The sequence below is a fragment of the Sorex fumeus genome, unplaced genomic scaffold (genome assembly GCF_029834395.1).
Source record: "Sorex fumeus unplaced genomic scaffold, SorFum_2.1 ptg000024l, whole genome shotgun sequence".
Taxonomy (NCBI): Eukaryota; Metazoa; Chordata; class Mammalia; order Eulipotyphla; family Soricidae; genus Sorex; species Sorex fumeus.
The window spans coordinates 6820419-6844764 of NW_026606081.1; the positions used below are offsets into that span (position 1 = coordinate 6820419).

Consider the following 24346-nt stretch of genomic DNA (forward strand, 5'->3'; position numbering starts at 1 on the left):
AAGTATCATGTTAAGCGAAATTAGTCAGAAAGAAAGGGATAGACACAGAAAGATTGCATTCATCTGGGGAACATAAAGTAACAAAATAGGAAACTAATACCCAAGAATGGCCGAGATTAGTACCAGGAATTTTACTCCATGACTTGGAGGCCAACCACACATACTAGGGGAAAAGGGAGCTCAGATAAAGAGGGGAACATCAAATAAAGGTGTTGGGAGGATCCTCCCAGGATGGGATAAGCATGCTGAAAGTAGACTATAGACCAAACATGATTGCCACTCAATGTTTCTTTTGCCAACCACAACACCCAAAAGGAGAGAGAGAACAGAGGGGAATGCCCTGCGGCAGAGACAGGGTGGGATGGGGGGATGGGGGTGGGAGGGATACTGGGATCCGTGGTGGTGGGAAATGGGCACTGGTGGAGGGATGGGTTTTTGATCATTGTATAATTGAAATCCAAGCACAAAAATGTGTAAGTCTGCAACTGTACCTCATGATGTCTCACTATTAAAAATTTGTTTAATAAATAAAAGGATTATTTGTAAACCAGGAAAAGTCATAACATTTTTGGCACCTTAATCTTTCCAGAGTCCAGAACCTTATGAGCTACCTAATCTGTGATCTCTTAAATTACCTAGCATCTTGTACTAAGGCAATGCTTCAGAACTCTGAGAATGAACAATTCACCTTCTCATATGGACATAGAAGAAATTATTCTTATACTTCTATGGTCTCCAGAAAACTTCTAGAGGTGTAATTTGGGGGAACAGTCCACCATTTTCTAACTGAAAAAAATATTTTTTTAACTCCAAAATTTTTAAAAGAAGCATCTAAGACAATGCTTCTTAACCTTTTACTGACAATGTTCTCTTCTGATATTATTTCCTTCCTGTGGTGTCCTTGTTTTGCCAGTTCTATGCTCTGATTCCCCCATTTGTGAAGGTCTAACTATGATTTCCTTGGGCCATCTGGCATGTCTCACAGTGAGCCTGCATGATCCCCAACTGAGGAATCTAGCCTAAGGGTTATAAAATTTTTTCCCATCTTTTTGTTGGGAATTTCTGTGCTGGTAGGTTTATGCCAAGTTTCATATTGTGAGCATAAGTTACAACTGCTTCGTCCAAAGTAAGAAAAGAGATGCTCATTTTAATACACACTACATTGAAGATGGTCACAAAAAATAAATGCTAGTCTCTAATATGTTCTTGCTCATGACTCAATGTTTTAGCAGGTGGTTGATAATTAGGAGCTGTCAGTTAACAGTTGAATTTCTTTTAGGCTCCATTTTATATTGAGTCTATTTAAAATATAATTTCCTTTCATATGTTAAATAGTGATTTTGGGAGAACTGAGTTATTTTTTACAAGTAAAATCATTATTTATTTCAGTTTTCTTTCATTTTCTTCTTCTCTTAGGTAGTAATCATGTTTGTGATGTGGCATCTGTCTGTAGCAGGAAGTGATGGGTTCTGGGATACACACCGTGTCTTTGAAGAAAGTTTATATTGTTGCACTAGAATCATTAACTTTTTATAATGACGTGTGAGCATTGCCCCCACAAGTACTTGGCTCTGTATTTGAATTCATCGCCAGTGTTATCTCTTCAGCAGCACTGCTTCAATGATAGGGTCAGCATATTAGTTGACCTTGTGTGAGAGTGTGTGTATCTATATGTGTTAAAACAATTCAACAAAATTTTCATCTTAACCAATTTTAAGTGCTCAGTTAACAGTCAAATATATTTACATCATTACTATGAAGAGCAGTTATTTTTATTAACAACTTTCAAAACTGGAACTATTTATCCATTAAAAATTAATTTGCATTTCTTTCTCTTCCCAGTTACTACTAATCATGAGGGCTTTTTATTTTTTTTAATTGAATCACCATGAGATAGTTATAAAGCTTTCATGTTTGAGTTTTGGTCATACAATGATCAAACAACCATCCCTTCACCAGTGCACATTTTCCACCACCAAAATTCCCAGTATCTCCCCATATCCCCCCCCCCCCCCATGCCAACCCTTCCCCTGCCTATGTGGCAGACAATATTCATAATACTCTCTCTCTCTTCTTTTATTACATTCAATATTTCAACACCAGTTCCACCATTATTATTTGGAATTTTCCTGACACATCTCAAAACCAAAAAGGCAATGCTACACAATTTATTTTGTGTTGCTTGTTATGAAGAGCATAAGATACCACGCATCTGCAAGAACAACCAATGCTCCTGGAATTCCAAAATTTAGATAATTAGGGTGTGTAGATATCTCTGCATCGAGCTGCTCGTTTCCAAGGTTCTTTTGTGTGTCTCTGGATCATGGCTGTTAAGGGGCTTAAATAGTAGCTGGGGGCAGTTGTGGATGTCATCTCAGGGTCCCATCAGGGTGGGGTGGGTGTGGGAGAAATGAGAGATGCCAGTTCCTCCCCTATCCCATGAGTCCTGGTGTTTGCTGTCACTGCTCCCACGTACCTGGGCTTTTAATTGGGTTCTGGAAGATGGCAGCTGCAAGCATTCCTAGGGGGCAGGCAGAGGGACAGCACCTGCTCGTATCTGGAGTAGCCTGGTGAACTTGGCTTGGTGCAGAGTCCAGAGGCATCTCTGCAGTGAGTTGTTCAGTTCCAAGATTATTTTGTGCGTTGAGGGTTTTCTATTTCTATGACGGTTTCACAGACTACTTCAGAATCATCATGTCAGTAGAATTATAAACATTGCTTCTGTATGACTAACCTGTTTTACTTAGCACAGTTCACTTGCTGCATGACAATAATTGTACCCAAGTGCAATAAACAGTTATTTCAATCCTTATAATGATAAAGAATGCATTGTTTTAACAGAAAAAAGAATCTCATTATGTACCCATTAATTTTAATCATATTACTTAAAAAAATGTGAATCTCAATACAAAGCACTTCAGACCTGGGTGGTCATTTAGTTTTATCACTGTTAGAGGAATACAAAAGTTCCATTGGCGTAATATGGAAGGTAAAAAATAGTGATAACTTGACTAAAATAGACTCATATTAAAATTTTGCATTGAAGTAATAGCTCAAATATTTCAATCTCTTCTTTTGCTTATTATCATTTTTTTATTAAATGATAGAACTGTGGTATGCAGAATAATGGCAGAATAATGATCATCCACCAATGTGAAGATTATAATCCCAGGAATACATGGATATTTTACATTCCAAGAGGGACTTCAGATGTAGTTCAGGATAAGGCTCTCGAGATGGGATATAGTACAGTTATTTGGCCGAATTCATATAATTACAGGAATCATTAAAAGTACAGGATCAAGGGGGCTCGTAGGATATTAGTTTGTCCTTTCTGCTTTGCCATAGGGAGCTTAGGTTTTTTGGGCTAGTCACATCACAGTGCTTCCATTCTTTTGTGTTTACTTGTAAGCTCTTTCTTTGTGCTCTGCTTCCCCAACTGGACAATTACCTTTATCTCCTAATCAGACTCTGTTAACTTGTAAATGTTTCTTTTCTCTTCTCCTTAAGTCCTTTGCATAGTTAATTCAGAGTTAATATCCATTTTGTATGGGCACAAGAAGACAGTTAATGCTATGCTTTTGTAACTTGGGACGTAATTGACTCCAAATGATAGTCACTCCTGGGCATCTGTTGTCTCGACTTAAGTCTCAGTTGCCTTACTTTCTAGCACCCCAAAAGCGGAGTCCTGACAAGGCACAGGATGATCCTAGGTCAAACTGTGAGCTATGTTCTACCCTGGCATCAAAATGGGCCTGACCAAGGCGCCATAATACTTAACTATAAGTTAACAGCATGGTCCTGTCATGATCCAAAGAGTAATAAATAAATTTGGGCCCTGCTAGGGTTAGGAAAGATTAATCTGCTCTGAGCACTGCAGTCTGAGATCTACAGTGAGATGTCCCTAGGAGAGCAATCCTACAAGCATAATGTATCTCTTACTGTGTTCATAAAAAATAACTAATATTAAAAAGTGGTAGGGCATTTGGCCTTGCACTTGGCCGGCCTGGTAGCCCGGCCAAGCTGGGTTCGATTCCTCTGCCCCTCTCAGAGATCCTGGCAAGCTACTGAGAGTAAGCTTCCTGTGAGGTATTCAACATGCCAATCACAGTAACAACAAGTCTCACAGCGGAGACTTTACTGGGCCTGCTCAAGCAAATCGATGAACACTGGGAGGACAGTGCAGTGCAGTGCAAGGGGTAGAATTAAGATGTTAATTAAGTTACTGGACTAAGGAGAGTAGAAACATTCCTAAGTGGTAATTTGCCTTTGAGCTTGGAAGAAGGACTTTCATATGTTGATTTTGCTACAACAGGGTGTGTTGGCTGCCCCCAGTGCTGGGAGTTGGTGAAAGATGAGAGAGATATCAAGGCTGTGAGATGAGTGGGAGAGACAAAAAGAAATGGGAATGAGGGGCTTAGTGAGATTGGAACAGGTGTGTGGGGAGAACGGAATAAACAGCAACTGATCATCAACCAGCATAGCCCCCATTTCCTTCTTCATCCATCCATGGCATCGGCTGTCCGTGTAGGGAAGTGGCCCGAGACCACAAAATACAGGTGGCAAGAAAGAGCCACAGGGTTTCCCTAGCTGCCCGGAGATTACACAGGGGCTATGATATGTCTTAGAGTAGAAAGCACACCTTACATGTTTGAGGCTGTGCTTGATCCCTAACACACACACACACACACACACACACACACACACACACACACATATATATATGTATATATGGGGCTGAAGTGATAGCACAGCGGGTAGGGTGTTTGCCTTGCAAGCGGCCAATATGGCCGACCCGAGTTTGATTCCTCTGCTCCTCTCAAATAGCCCAGCAAGCTACCGAGAGTATCTTGCCCACACAGCAAAGTCTGGCAAGCTACCTGTGATGTATTCAATATGCCAAACACAGTAACAATTGTCACAATGGAGATGTTATTGGGCCTGCTCAAGCAAATTGATGAACAACGGGAGGACAGTGATATATATATATATATATATATATATATATATATATATATATATATGTCTTTATACACAAACACACATATATGAGGAACCCAGGTATGCAGAACACGGGGCTGATATCTCCAAGCCTGCTCGGTTCAGGACTGGGCCTCCTCCACCCAGATCCCCCATCTTTCAGTAGCTAGAGAGTTACACCCACCAACTGCCATGTTAACCCCATCAACGGCCAAGATCCAGAGACTATAACACCAAGCTCCCCGAAGTGCACGGCTGCATTTGCGGCTGAACAACCTATTATTGTCTAGTTCTCGCTCTTAGAGAATGGAATAGGCTCCCGAGAGTATCCTCCCCCCATATATGCCTGACTGGGAACACCTGTAAAGGTGATTAGAAGCTTCTCCAAAAGCCTCCATCCCTCTCAGAAAGCATGGCAAGCTACCGAGAGTATCCCACCTGCATGGCAGAGCCTGGCAAGCTACCCATACTTGATATGCCAAAAACAGTAACAATGATGGTCCTCATTCCCCTGACCCTGAAAGAGCCCCCAGTATGCCATTGGGATACACTAGCATGTGACAGGGATGAATGAAGATGTTGCTGATGCCTGCTGGAGCAAACCAATGAACAATAGGGTGATAGTGATATACATGTATATATGTGTGTGTGTGTGTGTGTGTGTGTGTGTGTGTGTGTGTGTGTATGCATATAAAGAAGGCAAAAGAGTCAAATAGAGATGTGACTATCTGAAAATGTTACGAAATGCAATAGCTATGGCTTAAAGAGAGAAGGGGTCAGTAACCAAGGAATGTTATTGGCCTCTGGACTAGTGATTGCAAGGAAATAGATTTCTCTCTTTACCTCTAGATGGGAATGTGTCTTTTTACCACACTGATTTTAATTCAGTGTGGTCTTTGATGGAGAATATTTTGTTTTGGTTGGAGTCACCACAGTTGTGTTAATTTGTCATTGGAGCAATAGAAAATGAATACAGAGGTTACTCAGATAAATCTTTTTTATCATACACACAGAATATTATCACACATGCATAAATACAGAAATATGTAACATATATAGGAATATAGAAATATCTCTCTGTACCCAAATTAGACCCTCAACAAAACAACTAGTTATATGGACTCCCATTAGTTTATTTCTTATTTTTTTTCTTGCTATCTTCCTCAGAAAACTGGAAGGAACCTTAGAATGTGTTTTGGGACACACCTTCTAGATGAGTAAACCATTAAGTGTCAAATAGTTTCTTTGACAGAGTAAGATTTGCTGGATGAAATGTTTTTCAGTTACAGCAGGCTCAGTGAAGTGTTCTCTGGAAAGTGTTACAGTCACTGGACATCACTAGATTAAAAGTAGCTTCTGCAAATCATAACTTCTAGCAAATGTTTACACACCAATAATGGGAAACATCCTCATGGGGATTTTCGACTTGTTACCATAGATGATGTTTGCTAACATTGACTGTTTTCCCTCACTGCTTATAGAAACTCCATGCTGCCACCCATCTGTTCTCTCATCACAGTAGTTTTAGGCTAGCAGTTAGTACAGACATTTCTGTGATTTCAGATGTCTCTGCATATGAATGTACATTGATTTTGAGACTTTGATACACAGATTTCCCATGCATGTAGGAACTTACAAATTCGACTTTTCTCTTTTTGATAATGTATCATCTTATCAAATTTGAATTATTTTAAAAATTACATTATAAAGGCGAGATAGCACAGCGGTAGGGCGTTTGCCTTGCACGCAGCCAACATGGCCAACCCAAGTTCGATTCCTCCGCCCCTCTCGGAGAGCCCGGCAAGCTACAGAGAGTATCTTGCCCGCATGGCAGAGCCTGGCAAGCTCCCCGTGACGTATTCGATATGCCAGACACAGTAACAACAAAGTCTCCAATGGAGACGTTACTGGGCCCGCTCGAGCAAATAGATGATCAACGGGAGGGCCTTTACCTTTACCTTTACATTATAAAGGCATCTTTTTTAGTTTTCTTTTTTGAGATTTACCATACTAGTTTTTCGATTTATCTGTAATATCTATCTATCTCTGTATCGTTCCAATTTTAGTATATATGCTGCCGAAGCGAGCTGGAGCGATAGCACAGCGGGTAGGGCGTTCGCCTTACACGCGGCCAACATGGCCGACCCGAGTTCGATTCCTCCGCCCCTCTCGGAGAGCCCGGCAAGCTACCAAGAGTATTCGATATGCCAGACACAGTAACAACAGTCTCCAATGGAGACGTTACTGGGCCCGCTCGAGCAAATCGACGATCAACGGGAGGGCCTTTACCTATCTATCTATCTATCTATCTATCTATCTATCTATCTATCTATATTTTTGCCACACCTTGGGCCACACTCGGTTTACTATGATTCTAAATTCAGGGATCAAATTCTGGCAGAGCTTGAGGAACCATATTAAGTGCTGGGGAAATGCTGGGTCAAACCAGGTACCTGCAAGGCAAGTAAAATGCCTCAATAAAACCCACTGTAGTATTGGTTAGGCCCCAAGTATGAGCACAAACTTTCTAATTTAAAAGTTTTATTCCTCATTATTATTTAATTTCTGTTTTTTAGGGGTCAATTTTAAAAATTGACCAAATATTCAAACGTTGGTATAATGTCTACTATATTGTAGCTACCTAGTGAATATTACTTCAATGAATAGGTAAATATTTTAATGATACGCCTCTTGTGACAGTCGATTTATATACATACTGATAAAACATTTTCTCTTACTTTGCATTGCTAAATGGCTAATCCACATACCAAGGCAAATTGTTCTTCTGGCACAAAAGGGGCTGAGACTCCTGTCATTTATAGGTCAATTTCATCACCTGTTACTTAGATACATGATGTTATCTCCTTGCAAAACATGTCATACTCACTATTTTCATTTCATTTCAAATCTTCAATATCTTTCTCAGTGCAAGACTATTCTAGTCAGTGAAGAAGGAATATACATTTTTAATTATGTTTTTCTACTTCATATTTTTTCCTTACTAATGCAAGCAAATTAATTCTACAAAACAGCCTGAAATGCCTCTTTTATTCACATACCCTGTAATCTAACTTTCACTCTGAGAGCTTTTACAAAAAGCCATTTGCTGTGATTACCAACAGACCTTCCTAAGATATCTTTGAATGAAATGATGGTTGTTTACATGCCATTTGACTTCAATGTTTCCCTTCTGAATAAACTATTCTCGTCTTATTTGATTTCTCAGACTCTTTTCATATTTCTTCATATATATATTCTCATGTGTATATATATATATATATATATATATATATATATATATAGTAAAGTAAGTAAAGGCCCTCCCGTTGATCATCGAATTGCTCGAGTGGGCCCAGGCCCAGTAACGTCTCCATTGGAGATTTTGTTGTTACTGTGTCTGGCATATCGAATACGTCACGGGGAGCTTGCCAGGCTCTGCCGAGCGGGCGAGATACTCTCGGTAGCTTGCCGGGCTCTCCAAGAGGGGCGGAGGAACTGAACTCGGGTCGGCCATGTTGGCTGCGTGCAAGGCAAACGCCCCACCGCTGTGCTATCGCTCCAGCCTTATGTGTGTGTGTATATATATATTATATATACATATATAATATATATATATATCCCTCTTTCTATTCACCCAGTGAGTTTGTATGTATTAATACATTGTTTTATCCCAGAACCCAGTATTTCCTCAGCACCTCATCTACACGGGGGCTGTACTTTATAGAGTCTGTTTCCAGTGACAATATTTTTAGGTGCATAGCAAGGGAAGGGCACAAAGTAAGAAGCATTTAAGAGAAATTTGACTATGTTATGGTCATTGTGTGTAGGTATTTTCTTTCCATCATAATGGTGTTTTCTTATTTTTGTTAACAGCTTTTCTGTGAAAAAAATAAAACATTTTTCATTATGCATTTGGTTTCATATTCACTTGTTACCTTAATTGGTGGAGGGAGTATTGAACATTTAATTAAATTAAGTTTTTCTCAATATATTTAAGGATCTATTGATATCATAGTCTTCAGTGAAATAAAGTTACTCTAATCATTATCATGATAAAGAATGCATTGTTTTAAAAGAAAAAAAGGAGATCATTCTGCACTCTTTTATTTAAATAATCTTTAAGTAGTCTCCTCACAAAATGTAAATTCCAATACAAAACACTTCAGAATATTCTTGTGAACTAATTTCTGAAGGTATTTATGAAAGGAAAACCTATATAATTTCTCTTAGTATGTATCTTATGGAGAAAAGTTAATTCATTTGTCATTTCTCCAAATTAGGATGCCTATTATTTTCTATTTAACCTTTATCTTATCTTATATTAATTCTAGAAAAACATTCAAAAATTGTATAAGTTATAAGCATAGTTTAAGTTTCATTTGAAAATGTACATTTAGTGGTCAGATGTGAATTAATTTTCTGTTTTTATAGTTTGAAGGACACTTCACTATCCTAACAGAAATGAAATACTACTTCCTTAAAGCTGGTACAGTAACTCACTATCACAAATCACAAATCACAAATCATCCTGTTATTCGTCGATTGCCTCGAGCAGGCCCCAGTAACGTCTCCTTCATCCTAGCCCTGAGATTATATTCAAAGCTCTTTAGGAGAATGAACCCATCGTTGTTACTAGTATTTGGCATATTGGGTACGCCACGGGGAGTTGCCAGACTCTGCCCTGTCACTATAAAATGTAAAATTTCTATAAAAATAAAATTATAAAAAATAAAATAAAATTATGTCACTCACTATAAAAAAATGTAAAATTCTGCCTTTAAAAGACTTAGAATTTCTTCTCTAACTCATACAACTAAAAATGTGAGATTAAAAAGAAAATACACCTGTAAATTTTTAATGAGATATTCTAAAAAAGAACTTTGAAGGAAAAAAGTAAACAATAAAATTAAGAGTTACAGGTAAAAGGGATTTATATATAGGCATAAGACACTGATAAGCTGAGATACCTGTAGTAGGGTACTGCTGTCAGTACTCATCAATACACCGGCTCGGCTCTTCGGACGCTACCTGTCTGAATGCAAGTTTCCATCTCAGTGGAAAACCAGCAGGACTGTACTACTGTACAAGAAGGGAGACATCCCTGACATTGGCAACTATTGCCTGATTTGCCTGATGTCTGTCATCTACAAGCTGTTCACTCAAGTCATCCTGAATAGGATTGGCAGAACACTAGATAAAGGACAACCATGCGAGCAAGCCGGGTTCTGAAAAGGATTCAGCACCATCGACCATATCCACATGGTAAATAAGCTGATTTACGTTTCTCGGGAGTTCAAGGTGCCGCTCTGCTTAACGTTCATTGATTTAAAGAAGGTCTTTGATTCTGTTGAGAGGAAGTGGTCATCGAAGCCCTAGCCAAACAGGGAGTTCAAACTCATTACATCAGGATCCTCCATGAGCTATATTACAGATTCACTACCAGGATCTCACCATCCAACAAGGAAGTGAACATCCATGTCAAGAGAAGGGTTCGACAGGGTAATACCATTTCACTGAAATTCTTCTGTGACACCCTCGAGAACGTCATGTGATGACGAGAATGGGAAGTAATGGGAGTGAAGATAGATGGTCGGCAACTACACCACCTCTGCTTTGCTGATGACATCATTCTAATAACACCAAACATTAGCCAAGTGGCACAAATGCTGGCTGACTTCGACCATGAGTGTGGAAAAGCCGGACTACAGCTGAATTTCACGAAGACATTGTTTATGAGAAATAGACTCATTCCTGACATTCCATTCGCTGTCAATGGAATGAACATCTTCGAAAGCAACAGTTATGTGTACCTAGGTTGAAAAGTCAACATGACAAATGACCTGGCACCTGAGTTGCACAGGAGGAAGAGAGCGGCTTGGAACGCTTTCAAGAGTGTTAATGAAATAGCTAAGAGGGCAAAGAACCTCCAGCTCCAGGCACATCTCTTCAATTCCACTGTTCTTCCTGCATTAACATACACCTCAGAGGCTTGGGCCCTACGAAAACAGGATGAGAATGCTATTCGGGTCTCCCAAAGAGGAATAGAAAGAGCTATGCTTGGAGTATCATGCTTCACTCAAGTGAGAGAAGGAATCGGGAGTTCTGACCTCTGTCGACGATCGAGAATCAGGGATGCTGTCTTGTTTGCCAAGGTGTCAAAAATCAGATGGGCTCGACACGTAATGCGATTTGGAAATGACTGCTGGACTAGAGCCGTTACCGACTGGATGCCATGGGACATCAAAATATTGTGATGCCGCCCACCTACGAGATGGTCAGACTTCTTTGTCAAGACCCTGAACAATCAGTTTGAGGCTACACTAGCATGTGACAGGGACAACTGGAGACATTACTGGCACCTGCTCCAGCAAATAATAGAGTAACGGGATGTCAAGTGATCAAGTGACCTATTCTAGGGAAAAATTAGAAGAGTTGTGCAGGTTCTGACATAGTTCGATGCAGACTAGAATCCATAGAAGATTTAATGCATTGAGAGGGAAATTATGAGAAGCAAAGGAATAATATAAAAAAAACACAGGTGAGCAATGGAAATTCTTTTTTGTTCCATCTTTTTATTTATTCATTTTTATCAAACTACTATGAAATACAGGTACAAAATTGTTCATGATGGGGTTTCAGTTTTACAAAGTTTCAACATCTGTCCCTTCACCAGTGCACATTTCTCACCACCAAGCCCCATTACCCTTTCCCCATTCCCCTAGTGGTATGCACTTTTTACAAAGAGGAGTCCTGACCCAGCCACTGAGACACAGTGTCCTGCGACCTTCGCTGGCTGCCACAGGCTGAGAGTCATTGCCTCTTGCTGCTGGGCAGCCAAAGTCCACATTGAGGAGGCCACATCTGGGCGTGCCAGGACTTGTGGAAGGATTTGCAGGGCCGGCTGGACGGCAGCTGCCCCTTGGCCAGTGCCATCTCCTCCTCCACAGAGTATACTGCTTCTCTGTCCCATTGGCGGGGCTCCTTCTCAGGCTTCCCTACCTGCTTCACCTATTTCTTTTTTCTCCTCTTGCCTTCCTGCTCCGGTTCCTTGGGGGTCACTGCTCTCTGGGGGTCTTTTGGATCCAACATGCCATTTGGCTTCTTGTAAAAACCTGTCCAAACCAAATTGATCTTCAAACTGAACTGGTCCCAGCTGGCCTCACTGCTTCCCATCTGAACCAGAAAACTCCTTGCTGGGAAGAAATCTGTGGATGTTCATTCTAGCTGCTAAGGCATCCCCATGCATATCCCTGTCTGGGTGTTTCCTTGGCCTGTAAGTATTCTGGGCTCCCCCTTCACCTCTTCTCCATGCGGGATTGTAAACATTGATGCAAAGCCTCTGTCCATACCCTGAGAGCCTCCGGTCTTACAGAGCCTCACTGGAAGCCAGAGGGTTAAGCACCCTCAGTACCACCTCACTGATGTCAGGGCCATCATTTCTCTGACCTTTAGCCTTCTCGGGCGCAGCCCAGGAAAGATTCTGGGTCTGGTGTCTCTCTTTCCGCCTGTCCTGCCACATCTCCTCGCTGGTTCGAGCCTCTTCGTCCTCTTTCTTTTCAGGGCTTTGGATCCCAGTTCTTCTCTGGGCCACCCTGGCTTTGTGGGCCATTGCTCTCAACCTCTCTTCAGGCTTGTCCCTTTCTTTTTGAGCCATCTTTCTCTCCACTTGAGCCCACATTTCCACAGCTTTCCAGGCCTTCCCATCAGCAACATACAGTGCTTCAGCCAGTTTGGCAACATTCTTATTCATGTGAATGCTCTGTAGCCCTCTGCCATTGGCTGCCAGGCTTATCTAATGGAACCGTGTAATCCTTAGCAATTTTCCAGTGTGAAATACAAGGAGCAATCACCCAGTTTTCTTGTTCCTTAATAGTCATGTCCCAGGGAGGAGAATGCATTACAGGTACAGGGGTAGAAGACTGTCCCTGAGGAATTTTCTTACTTATTTGGAACTTTGGAGGCTCCATGGGATTTTTCTGTATTTCCACGATCCGCATGAGCCTCAGTTTCGTTCCTGAGTTGAAAGTCACTCCTTGTTGACCAGGATGTAGCAGAGATACTCATCAGACGCTCTACCTTCTATGACAGCAATTCCTCTATGGCTTATCTGGTGTCTCCTGTTGTCTCTCTAATGGCTCATCAGGTCTTTGGAGCTCTGGGTCACCCACATTCATGACGTCCTTGGGAACCAGGTCTGTGCACTTGCATTGTCTCTTGACTATCCTTGTTGAGCAATTGTGTAATTTGATTTTTCCTTTGGCATTCACCTGAATGGCCAGTGCATTGGATTTTTTTTTTCCTGCCGTCCCATATCCAATGGATACTGGGCCACATGGATCTCTGGAAAAGTGCCTCCATCACCATACTCCTCTAACAAACAAGGCATTCAGCCATTCCAGTGCCTGTATGGTAGAGATTCTCTTTGGAAGGAAACCAGTGAGGCTTTTTGTAATCTCTGGGATCTAGACTTTTCTTCAGCCTCAAACTGGTCCTGAGATTGCCAAGTAGGTGCAGGTAAAAATCTGGTAAGCACATCTTCTTCCCCTCCAAATATTCCCTGTGTTTCTGGGGCAAGTAGAAGCAGCCTCCTGTCCTCAGTTGAATATCTTCCTGCTCTAAGGGGAAGAGCTTTTATGCAAATAGGGTGGGTCCCAGGATGGCATGATCTGGATGGGTCACAGGGTGGATGGGGAGGGGCATGGCTGGTCTCTTACACCCTCTTTGTAACCCTGGGGGGGGGAAGAGAGAGAGAGAGAGAGAGAGAGAGAGAGAGAGACAGAGACAGAGACAGAGACAGAGACAGAGACAGAGACAGAGACAGAGAGAGTGAACAAACTTTAATCTTAATGCTTATCATAAGAAAGCCTTGCATGTGGATTTTCGGTTAATAGTCTCATATCTCATGACAGTCTCTAGGTAATCTCAGATTCTTCTGCAGCTAACCCCTTTCTTTCTGAGGGGTTCACTGTCCTCTGATTCTGGCCTTGGATGTCTGCATATGGATGGTGCCTCAGTTTCTCCTCTCTGAGAAGTTCAGAGAATGTATGTCAAAGAAATGTGGTCTCAGGGCTGAGAAATCTGACAATACTGGGCAGTGTGGCCAGGTGGGGTTCTCTTCCTGATCTTTTTCCCGTGCAAACCTCAGCCCCACGCCTGTGCTTTTGGCCCAGCACTTCAGAGTTGGGTGGGGGCTTCTGTTCCTATAAGCCTACACTGGGAACCAGGGTCGTGTCCATCAATGATCTCTACCCATGGGCATCTGAATCAGACTGTCTTTCTTCCTTTTTAAATGCAGAAACATTTATCCAGCTTTCTCAGTGCCAGAGATCCCCCAAAACATCATATTCCAGCCCCTGCTCCACCAGGGTGACTGCTCTTTTATTCACTGCCATGAGCTCTGGTGGTGGGCAGGAGATTCTACTGAGACCCCTAAACCCAACGACATTGGAAGAGAAGCTCAGGTTAGGTACCAACTTTGATTTGGGATCCTAGGTGCCCTTGACAGCAGAGGGAAGGGGTGTACGTATGCAAGGAAAAACTGTCTTTAAGCTGCGTGACTGTCGTGTCTCTTGCTGGGGCTGAAGCTCCTTGGCATCCCTCACTTCCACTCTCAACTTCCCTCCACTTCTGCTCCCCGCCCTCCGCCTTGGCTGGAGCTACCCCATCACCAAATATAGCAGCAAGGTGATGTGAAGCATGGGATTCCCTTCACAGCCTGACACTCACAGGGTCGCATATCCCCAACATCAAGGAGTGTAGTCATCCATCCTGGACATCTCAGGTAACAGTTATTCTCTAAGTCAATTTTCCAAGCCAGGGAAACCCCATAATTATAGTCTAAGTTTTTCTACTATATACCAAAATCCTTCACCAATTGTTGGACTATTTCAATCCATTTAAGAACATCTTATACACAATGAAAAGGCAAAAAGGATTCTGACCACAATTTTTTAAGCAATTCCAAGATGAACCATATGGTTTAAGGTCTTCTTTATCTGTTCTTGGGGACCTGTCCCAGGTGAATAGGCCTGAAGAAGGGAAACCATTAGAATTAAGAAAAGATAAATAAGAGAGGAAAAAGCCTGAGGTCAGGGGGCAACAGCCTTGCAGACAGAGAGTCCAACCTTCCCCAGTTTGCTGTTCTCATTGCTGAGAACCATAAATAGTAGAACTACAAACATTCTTTAGTTGGCTTAGACTTCTACATATCTGAGGGTGTTGGTCAAATAGGAATATAAACAGGTTTAGTTAAGTATAAATAAAAATATGGGTTTAGTGGAGTATAAAGATAAACAGAGGTAAAGTGCTTTCTTCAGGGGAAATTATTCTAGATCTCTCCTTGGGTAGCACTCCATCTCGGCTCCCAACATTCTGGATTCTGGTCCCTAACAATCTGTGAGAATTTCTTAGTGGTAACAATTCTATATGTAAGAATTGCTCCTCACACTGCTCAGGGTGCTTAGCTAATGAAATCAGGCAGAAGGGATCTCAGGCCCCAAACCAACTCCTCACTTTACCTGCATGGCCAGAGTTTTCAAGCACAGCCCAGGTTCAGCCTGCCTGAGATCACACCCTAAACCTTCTTTGGTGGATCATATTGGGAGAGATCCAGTGTCTCCCCAACCCACTTCACTAGAATCGCTCTCCTATCAGGAACATCTTAACGTCAATTGAGGAGGGAGGCCCCTCAAATCTGGAAACCCTATACAACAGGTTCATGAGGAAAGACAAAGCCTAAGGTTCCATCTGTTCTTGTCTAGAAAGGCAAACACTGCAATTCTGATCACCTGTGTAGACAAGCCTTCCAGAGCATCTCCTCCAGGAACTCAGCACAGACAATATGCCTGGGTTTGACCTCAGTGTCTTCCCTCTTGCATTGGTCAGCAACATGCTGAGTCAGCTGCAGAGACCCCCACCCCACCATAAAGTGCAGCATTTGCAGTGGCAGATGCACTTCCTGTTGTGTGGAAAGTCTCATGACCAAGCAGATCTGTTTCAGGTGCGACGACTTTCCTCTCTGCCTGGAACTCCAGGAAGACTTCGGACCCCCTACCACTGATTCCCACCTGCTCTACACCCTGCAGTCCCACCAGTTGTTGGTCTGAACTTTGTGACTCTGGGTGATTTTAGCTGCACCTGGACTTGTACCTGTTTGGTGGGGGAATAACGAGCTCTCAAGATTATTCTCACAGATCTGTTTCTCTGTGCTAGTTTGGGGCTCCCCAAATTTCCAGCATCTCCCATCTCTGCCTCTGGCATTCCCATTGCCCCACAGTCAGGTAGCAAAGTTATGCTTGCTAGAATCTTCACACCATTCTAAGAATGAGCCAAAGGAAGGAGGCAGAGCAAAATGGGTACCTGGGAAGATGAACTCAGAGAAGTCAAAAAGAAAGGGCAGGAAAGCAGCCCAGGGGCAGAAGATGAAGCAGTAAGACAGGGCACGCTTGTCACTGTTGTTTCTGGAGAAATTGTTGTTTCAGGAGGGCCTTCAGAGCAAAGCAGTGCCATCCTAGAAGACAAGAGCTGGCCTTCTGCCTCCACAGGAAATATCTGCATAACATGACACTTGCTATAACCATGCCGGCTGACCCCACTCCTGACTGTTTCACTTGGGCTGTTTCACCATCGGAGGAGGGTGGGTGAGGCCCCTCCAAGCCCCAAGGGACCCAGCACTGGCAGCTGAAAACCTCCAGAACTCAACTACCACCATGATTATGGCCACTCTCCATATGCTCGGGCTGAGCCTCACCCACGAGTGAACCTATTCCTGGACATCTCATACCTCACACCACCCATAGTCCAAGAGTACCACACCATATTTGATGGGGTTTAAAGTAGGAGACAACCAATATTAGAAGGAAATATTTTTTTCACACACACACACACACTATATATATATATATATATATATATATGCAAACAAGGTTCAACCTTTAACAACAGGTTACTGATCTCATACAAGGGCTTGATGGTCCCTGTGTGAAATATACGTTTCACACATTTTCCTGTAAAGAAACTTTTTTGGGGGGCATTTTCTCCATTTTTTCATAACAACTAATAAAAAATGAATTATTTCGGTTCTTATTTGGGGCTTGGGTTGGGGTTCGGGATGGAAAAATCTGAAAATATGGTGGTGGGATTGGTGTTCAAACATTAAATATAATCCAATATTGTGAACTACTTTATAAAATTAATTAATTAATTAATTAAAAGAACCATCTGCATCTCACCTGGGATGGAAGCACACAAGGCTACCCACCTTCTCCAGTGTCCTCACAGATGCAGCCGGGGAATGAGCAGGAACCAGAAACGGTGCTGAGCACCTTCTGGTTCCTTCTGAGGAACAGGGAGTTTTTCGGGTCTTTTCGTGTACTGAACTACAGATCAGGACCAACCCTACGGCCATGTGTCCTGACATCGGCTTGCATATTTGGATAGCCAAGCATCCTGGCATTGAATCTGAGGGACTGAGCCTGGGGTGCGCATAGCACCAGCTCTTCTAAATGCGCAGAGTAGGTCTTATCTCAGTGTGAGGGCAGCCAACATCAGATTCACCCTCTGAATCCCTCTTACCTGCTGACATGGGAGACAAGGTGTCTCTTCTCAGATTCAGAGTCTCACTCTAAGGCTGAGGCTACAGGGCCCCCTGCAATGCAATGCTTAGACCCTGGCAAGTCTGTCGTGTCTCCCAGCTGCTGGCCCTGCATCCATCAGAGCAGTGAGCAAAGGGGCTCACAGGGCATTTTGCATCCTGCTCTTCCGCAGGTCTTCCCCGACTCCACGCTCAGCTCAAATAGAGGCTTAGACAGAGAGCACCTAGGAGGGTCCCTCCCCCCACCCCAAGGGTCCTTGTCAGCAAGTGTCCCAGGAAAGAAGCTGAGGGTCCCTCACTCCTCTTCTGGGTCACATTTCACTCCTCTCCTCGCCACCCTGCAGAAATTGGAGAGTTGTAGAGGAATCTGCGATTATTTGGAGACTATCTTGAGGCTTGAGATTATAGACCATGTGCAGGCCAGGTTTTCTCGGTAGTGGAAATTCTTTAGGAAGAATTCTGAATTTTTCCTAAAGGTAATGGAAAACTGATAAACTTCTAAGTAGGTACTTTAAATTTGTAGAAAATTTGGGAAAACATAGTAAAATATAAAAGGGTAACTATAAATTGATCTTGAAATAACAATAAAATTGCAAAATAATATCTCCCAAGAAAAGTAAGGAGCTATAGAGATGACTGATTTTTAATAATAAATATGGGGATAAAAGCAATAAAAATTATTTCTAAATAATGCTAAATAATTGGCATTATTTAGAAATATGCCAATATTTTAAAGGAGCAATTGCTCTCAAATTAATATAACTTTTATAAAATTTTAAATCAATACCTACAGTAAATTTTTAAGATCACAATAACTATGAGAATTGAAGTGGAAAAATTGTTAGTGTTAGGGTCTGCAATTCAAACACAAGACACCTGTGAGGAGTTTAAAGATTTTATTGCAGAGTTGTTGGGAATCGTGGTAGCACAGAGGGTAGGGTGTTTCCCTTGTATGAGGCTGACCAGGTTCAATTCCTTCATCCCTCTCAGAGAGCCTGGCAAGCTACCGAGAGTATCCCGCCCATATGGAAAAACCTGGCATGCTCCCCATGGCATATTCAATATGCCAGAAACAGTAACAGCAAGTCTCACAATGGAGACGTTACTGGTCCTTGCTTGAGCAAGTAATGAACAATGGGAGGACAGTGCTACAGTGACAGTGCAGTGCTATTGCAGAGTTATTATAGACTGACAGGTCATGGCTGTACCCCATAGAATATTAGCCAGGGTAAGACATCCCCCTGCCTTCTTGGGGCAAAGTTTAAGTAGACCAAGAACCACATCTTTGGCTGACCATGTTGTTCTTTCTCCCTGGTTGACTTGTAAGCTGATAAGTTAGTGCCTTCTGTGCATGCCCTTCTGTTCTATTCTTCTGACACTTTTCCGACCACTAGATTCCTTCTTTTTACTAATTGGCTGGCACTCTCTGTAATTTTTGTGATTTTTTGTTCATACTGTTCTCTTTTTTAAGATGTGGTCTTGGGCTAATTCCCAGTTCATCCTTCAGTTTACATAATCACACACAATAGCAAAATGGCTACTAATAACTAAAATGGTTGCACTTTGATTATAACAATAGGAAATAAATGCAAGAAAGATGATTAATAAAAATAATAGTACATAAGATTTTAGTATTTCTTTAATTTGCTTTTGGGTCACACTTGGTGATGTTCAGGGCTTAGTCTTAGCTCTGCACTCAGGGGTCACTCCTGGCGGGTCTTGGAGGACCATAAGTGGTGCCAGAACTCGAACCCGGATAAGACAAGTGCCTTATCCACTGTACTATGTTTCTAGTCCATTATTTTTTAATATGGAAAAAGTTATCTTATACTTTAATGATAAAACTGGCAGAGATAAAAAACAAAAAAAATATCCAAGAGAATTGAGAATGACAATCTCATATACTGCTTTATATAGTCTCCATCTCTCTCTGTCTCTGTCTCTGTCTCTCTCTATCTCTTTCTCTCTCTTATATTTAGAATATATTTTGGTAGTAAGTAAGTGTCCATTCACTTTTTTTCTTTCTTTTTTGTATTGAATAACCGTGAGATACAGTTACAAATCTTTCATGTTTGTGTTTCAGTCATACAATGATCAAACACCCATCCCTCCACCAGTGCACATTCACTTTTCAACTAGAATTTTATTTCTAGAAAAGAATTATAGACAACAATATGCAAACTATATGCAAAATGTTCTTTATAATACAGCATGCAATAAAACTGGTACATAATCTACTTATCTCAATAACGTAGACTCCCAAAGAGTGAAGAGATTTTGCTTATTACTCACGTCAGTCGTATATGATCACAATATGATTTTATTGGAGGGAGTCCACAGTTCCACAAAAATAAGCACAAAATTCTATTGGCAGTGAGACGGGAGAGGTTGGTAGCCAAAAAGAGGAGGTCTGGGAGACCATTGACTGACTGAGTTTGCCAGCTATCTGTAGAGTTTGCCAACAATCTTCTATTCACCAGCTGAGAGAGTCACCTTCAAACCAAAAATTCCTGGCAACTTTTCCCCAAACCCAGGAAAACCTTTGGGTCTGTAGGTTTGAAGTTCAGATAATATTGAAAATTGGCCCATTTTGAGAGGCACATTTCAGAGAAAAATTACGGGAATGACCTTTCATTGCATTTAGGTGGGACCTCTTGGCCTTGCCAGGTTTGAATCTGTTTCTTAACTCATCCAAATCTGTTAACAAATGTCTTTATAAAGTAGTATAATCTCTCCTATCTCAATTATTCCCTTTTCTTCATCTTTTGGGGTCATTATAGTATCAGTACAGATAATGTCCACTCATAGATACATGACAATTTAAAAAAAGGTAAAGGTAAAGGTAAAGGGCCTCCCGTTGATCGTCGATTTGCACGAGTGGGCCCAGTAACGTCTCCATTGGAGACTTTGTTGTTACTGTGTTTGGCATATCGAATACTCTCGGTAGCTTGCCGGGCTCTCCGAGAGGGGCGGAGGAATTGAACTCGGGTCAGCCATGTTGGCCGCTTGTAAGGCGAACGCCCTACCCGCTGTGCAATTTACAAAGTCACTGATAGTCACATTTTAGGCATACAATAGTTTAATGACAATCGCTCCACCAGTGCCAACTTCCCTCCATCACTGTTTCCAGATTTCCTCCCTATCCCTACCCCCACTCCACCTCTACCTGTCAACTTGACAGGCACATTACAAAGTTTCAATGGTTGCTGCTCAGAAGTGATGTTTTCAATTCTGTTGAGTCTGTGCTTTGGTGTATGGCTATACTCCTCATAGACAAAATCTTTTTGACAGTGATATTGAACTGTGATGTATCTAATGGAAGTTACTTTAGACTAATATGCTTTATTATAAATATCTTTAGAAAGTTTGTATTAATATCTTTAGTAAATGATATGGGACCTAGTCTTTTATAAAACATCACTGTATCACTGTCCTCCCGTTGTTCATCGATTTGCTTGAGCGGGCCCAGTAACGTCTCCATTGGAGACTTTGTTGTTACTGAGGGGCGGAGGAATCGAACTCGGGTTGGCCATGTTGGCGGCGTGCAAGTCAAACGCCCTACTGCTGTGCTATCGTTTAAAATTGTATAATCATAACTTGTGAAAAAATTACTGAGCAAACAACTGATACTGATTCAAAGTAGCACCCAGCTACATGTTTTTTTTTTGTTGTTGTTCTGAATAAAGTGTGAAGAACTTTCATCTACGTAAAGTAAATCTTACGTGGAAGAATCTTGCTGTGAATATTGGTCTTGGGGAGAAGCAGGATCTTGTAACTCTGGATACCCTGAAAAACAAGGAGGGAAAAAAAGGGAAAAGTATAGAGCAACTTTCTTGAAAGAAGAAATATCCTAAAACTCATGACCACAGGGAAAATACTTCATTAATTGGAAAATGCACGCACTCTCACGATTATAGCCACTGGTTTGTAGATAATTTCCTTTTCAGCAAGACCAGCCAGGATTGCACTGGCTCACTTGTTTGTTCCTTTACTTACTTATGCATACAGTTCTTATCCGGAGTGATCATTTTCAATTATCATTGTCACAGTGGTCTCTTTTTTTTTTATCCCAACTGCCTTCTCCCTGGCACTTGAGGCAGACTTCCAATGATGCACCAATCCTCCTGACCCTTGTTTCTACTGTATTGAGTATTAGTTTCATAGTTTTTATTGAGTAGAACTTGCTTAGAAAGATGCGAGAGGAGAGAAAAAGAGGAAATGTGTTCAAGAGAGAACAAAGGCTTCTCCAGAGTGGAAATAAAGAAATAAGCAAAGAAACATAGAAGCAAGTGAGATGAGTATTCAAGGGCTTGAAAGGAAAACCTCAGGGTTATTTTTCACTGCTTTAACTAGTAACATGGATCTTTTACCTAAAAACATCTGAAAGGACCAGAGAGAGTGCAATGAATAAGAGTGCCTGTTTTATATATAGGAGACCTGGGTTTAATATCTGCTACCGCATAGTCCTCCAGTACCATCGAGAATGATCTCTGAGCACATTGCTGGGAATAGCCCACAGCCATGATTGGATCTGGATTAAAAATCCAAATAAATAAAATAAAATAAAAATAAATACATCTTACAGATCTAATATTTTCAAAGTGTTTCTGGCATTGTTTGCAAGATGATAATTGTTTCAGAAGCTTATACATCAAGGATGATGCTACCTCTTGGTACTCACTAAAAGTAGAGCAAAAGCTCATTTTATGTTCTGAAAGAAATACCATGATTTGGTTAACTCCCTTCTCTTAGAGGTCTTCTGATCATTCTGTTTGCCAACTCAATTCCATCAAGTCCCCCCACCCCCACAAATGGTTGAATACAAGAGGAATTTTCAGTCTAATGTTTAATAATCAAACTGGTTCCTGGTTTCAATCTAAATACTCTTTAACAGGGCTGGAGCGATAGCACAGCGGTTAGGCGTTTACCTTGCACGCAGCCAACATGGCCAACCCGAGTTCGATTCCTCCGCTCCTCTCGGAGAGCCTAGCAAGCTACCGAGAGGATCTCGCCTGCACGGCAGAGTCTGGCAAGCTACCTGTGATGTACTCGATATGCCAAACACAGTAACAAGTCTCATGATGGAGACGTTACTGGGCCCGCTCGAGCAAATCAATAAACAATAGGAGGACTGTAACCGTGGACCGTGACTCTTTAACAAGACTAAAAGAAAAATAAATCTGTAATGTTTACTAGCTTCCCACAACTTCCATGGTGAAACACATGGCCATCTATAAATCTCACATTGTAAACACCAACCTTTATTTTTGTTATTGTCACCTGGTATCTTCATCGCTGTCAAAATAAGAGTCTTGAAAAAGGATGCTGGGCACTTTTGCTAGCCCAGGAAGAGCAATTTTACTGGATAACTCTATTCCATGAGAGACAATGTGCAGCAGAAGCATCTCTGACAGGTGCTGTATGATGGAGTAGGCTAGAGTTCACTTCCTGCAAATGTTAGGGTTTTCAAAAATCCCCCAGACATCGGAGAAATAATGGGATTCAACAAGCAATCAGTCATACTTGAAACATGTGAAGTGTATCTAAGGAACAAACATTGAGATTTCATGTTCAAATTCATCAGGTCTTCATATAGTCTGGAAATAGTGAGATTTAATTTTGGAGAAATTTACATGAAGTAGAGTATATATAGTGATGTAGTTGATTATGAATTATATTCTTCAAAATCATCACTTGATCACTTGACTTCCCGTTAATCAGTGATTTGCTCGAGCGGGTGCCAGTAACGTCTCCATTTGTCCCTGTCTCATGCCAGTGTAGCCCAATGGCGTCTGTTCGCTCTAGGAACACGAAGAGCCTCAAACCGATCGTTCATGATCTTGATGAAGAAGTCTGACCATCTGGTAGGTGGGCGGCCACGGGGTCTTTTGACATCCCGTGGAATCCAGTCGGTAACAGCTCTCGTCCAGCGGTCGTCTTTAAATCTCATTACGTGTCCAGCCCATCTGATTTTTGACACCTTGGCAAACGAGATAGCGTTCCTGATTCTTGATCGTTGATGGAGGTCGGAACTCCAGATTCTTTCTCTCATTTGAGTTTGAGTGAAACGTGATATTCCAAGCAAAGCTCTTTCTGTTCCTCTTTGTGAGACCCGAATAGCGTTCTCATCCTGTTTGCGTAGGGTCCAGGTCTCTGATTCATATATTAATTTCAAAATCATATAAAGAATAAAATAATAAATTATAATCCTGGGAGTAAAAATATCACCTAATTTTGATGTACTATTATCCAAGTAATATGGACTGATTATTAAATTTTCAACTAATTTTTCCTTAAACTAGTTATTTTTTATTTAAAATATTTTCCTTTTTAGACTTACTAAAATTTTCAACTAATTTCTTACTCTTTTTAAAAACTGAATAATAATATACTGAATTTGTGAGGTCTATATTATAATTTTAAAGCTTAGTGTATTTGCTCGATTTGTTCGAGTGGACCCAGTAACATCTCCATCATGAGACTTGTTGTTACTGTGTTTGGCATATCGAATACATCACAGGTGGCTTGCCAGGCTCTGCCGTGCGGGCGAGATACTCTTGGTAGCTTGCCGGGCTCTCCGAGAGGGGCAGAGGAATCGAACTCGGGTCGGCCATGTTGGCCGCTTGTAAGGTGAACGCCCTACCGCTGTGCTATCGCTCCTGATAATTATTTAGCATCCTAAGATATTTAGTTTGCAGTTAACTTTTAAATTACCTGGTTCTTACATATTCATATATTATTAAATTCAATTTTATTTAAGCTATATGTGGTTCT

General features: G+C 41.4%; 1 pseudogene; it reads right to left on the reverse strand.

The window, feature by feature from the left end:
* Nucleotides 1-11988: 11988 nt before the first annotated feature.
* Nucleotides 11989-22865, reverse strand: LOC130023689 (SNW domain-containing protein 1-like; annotated as a pseudogene).
* Between the last annotated feature and the right edge of the window lie 1481 nt (nucleotides 22866-24346).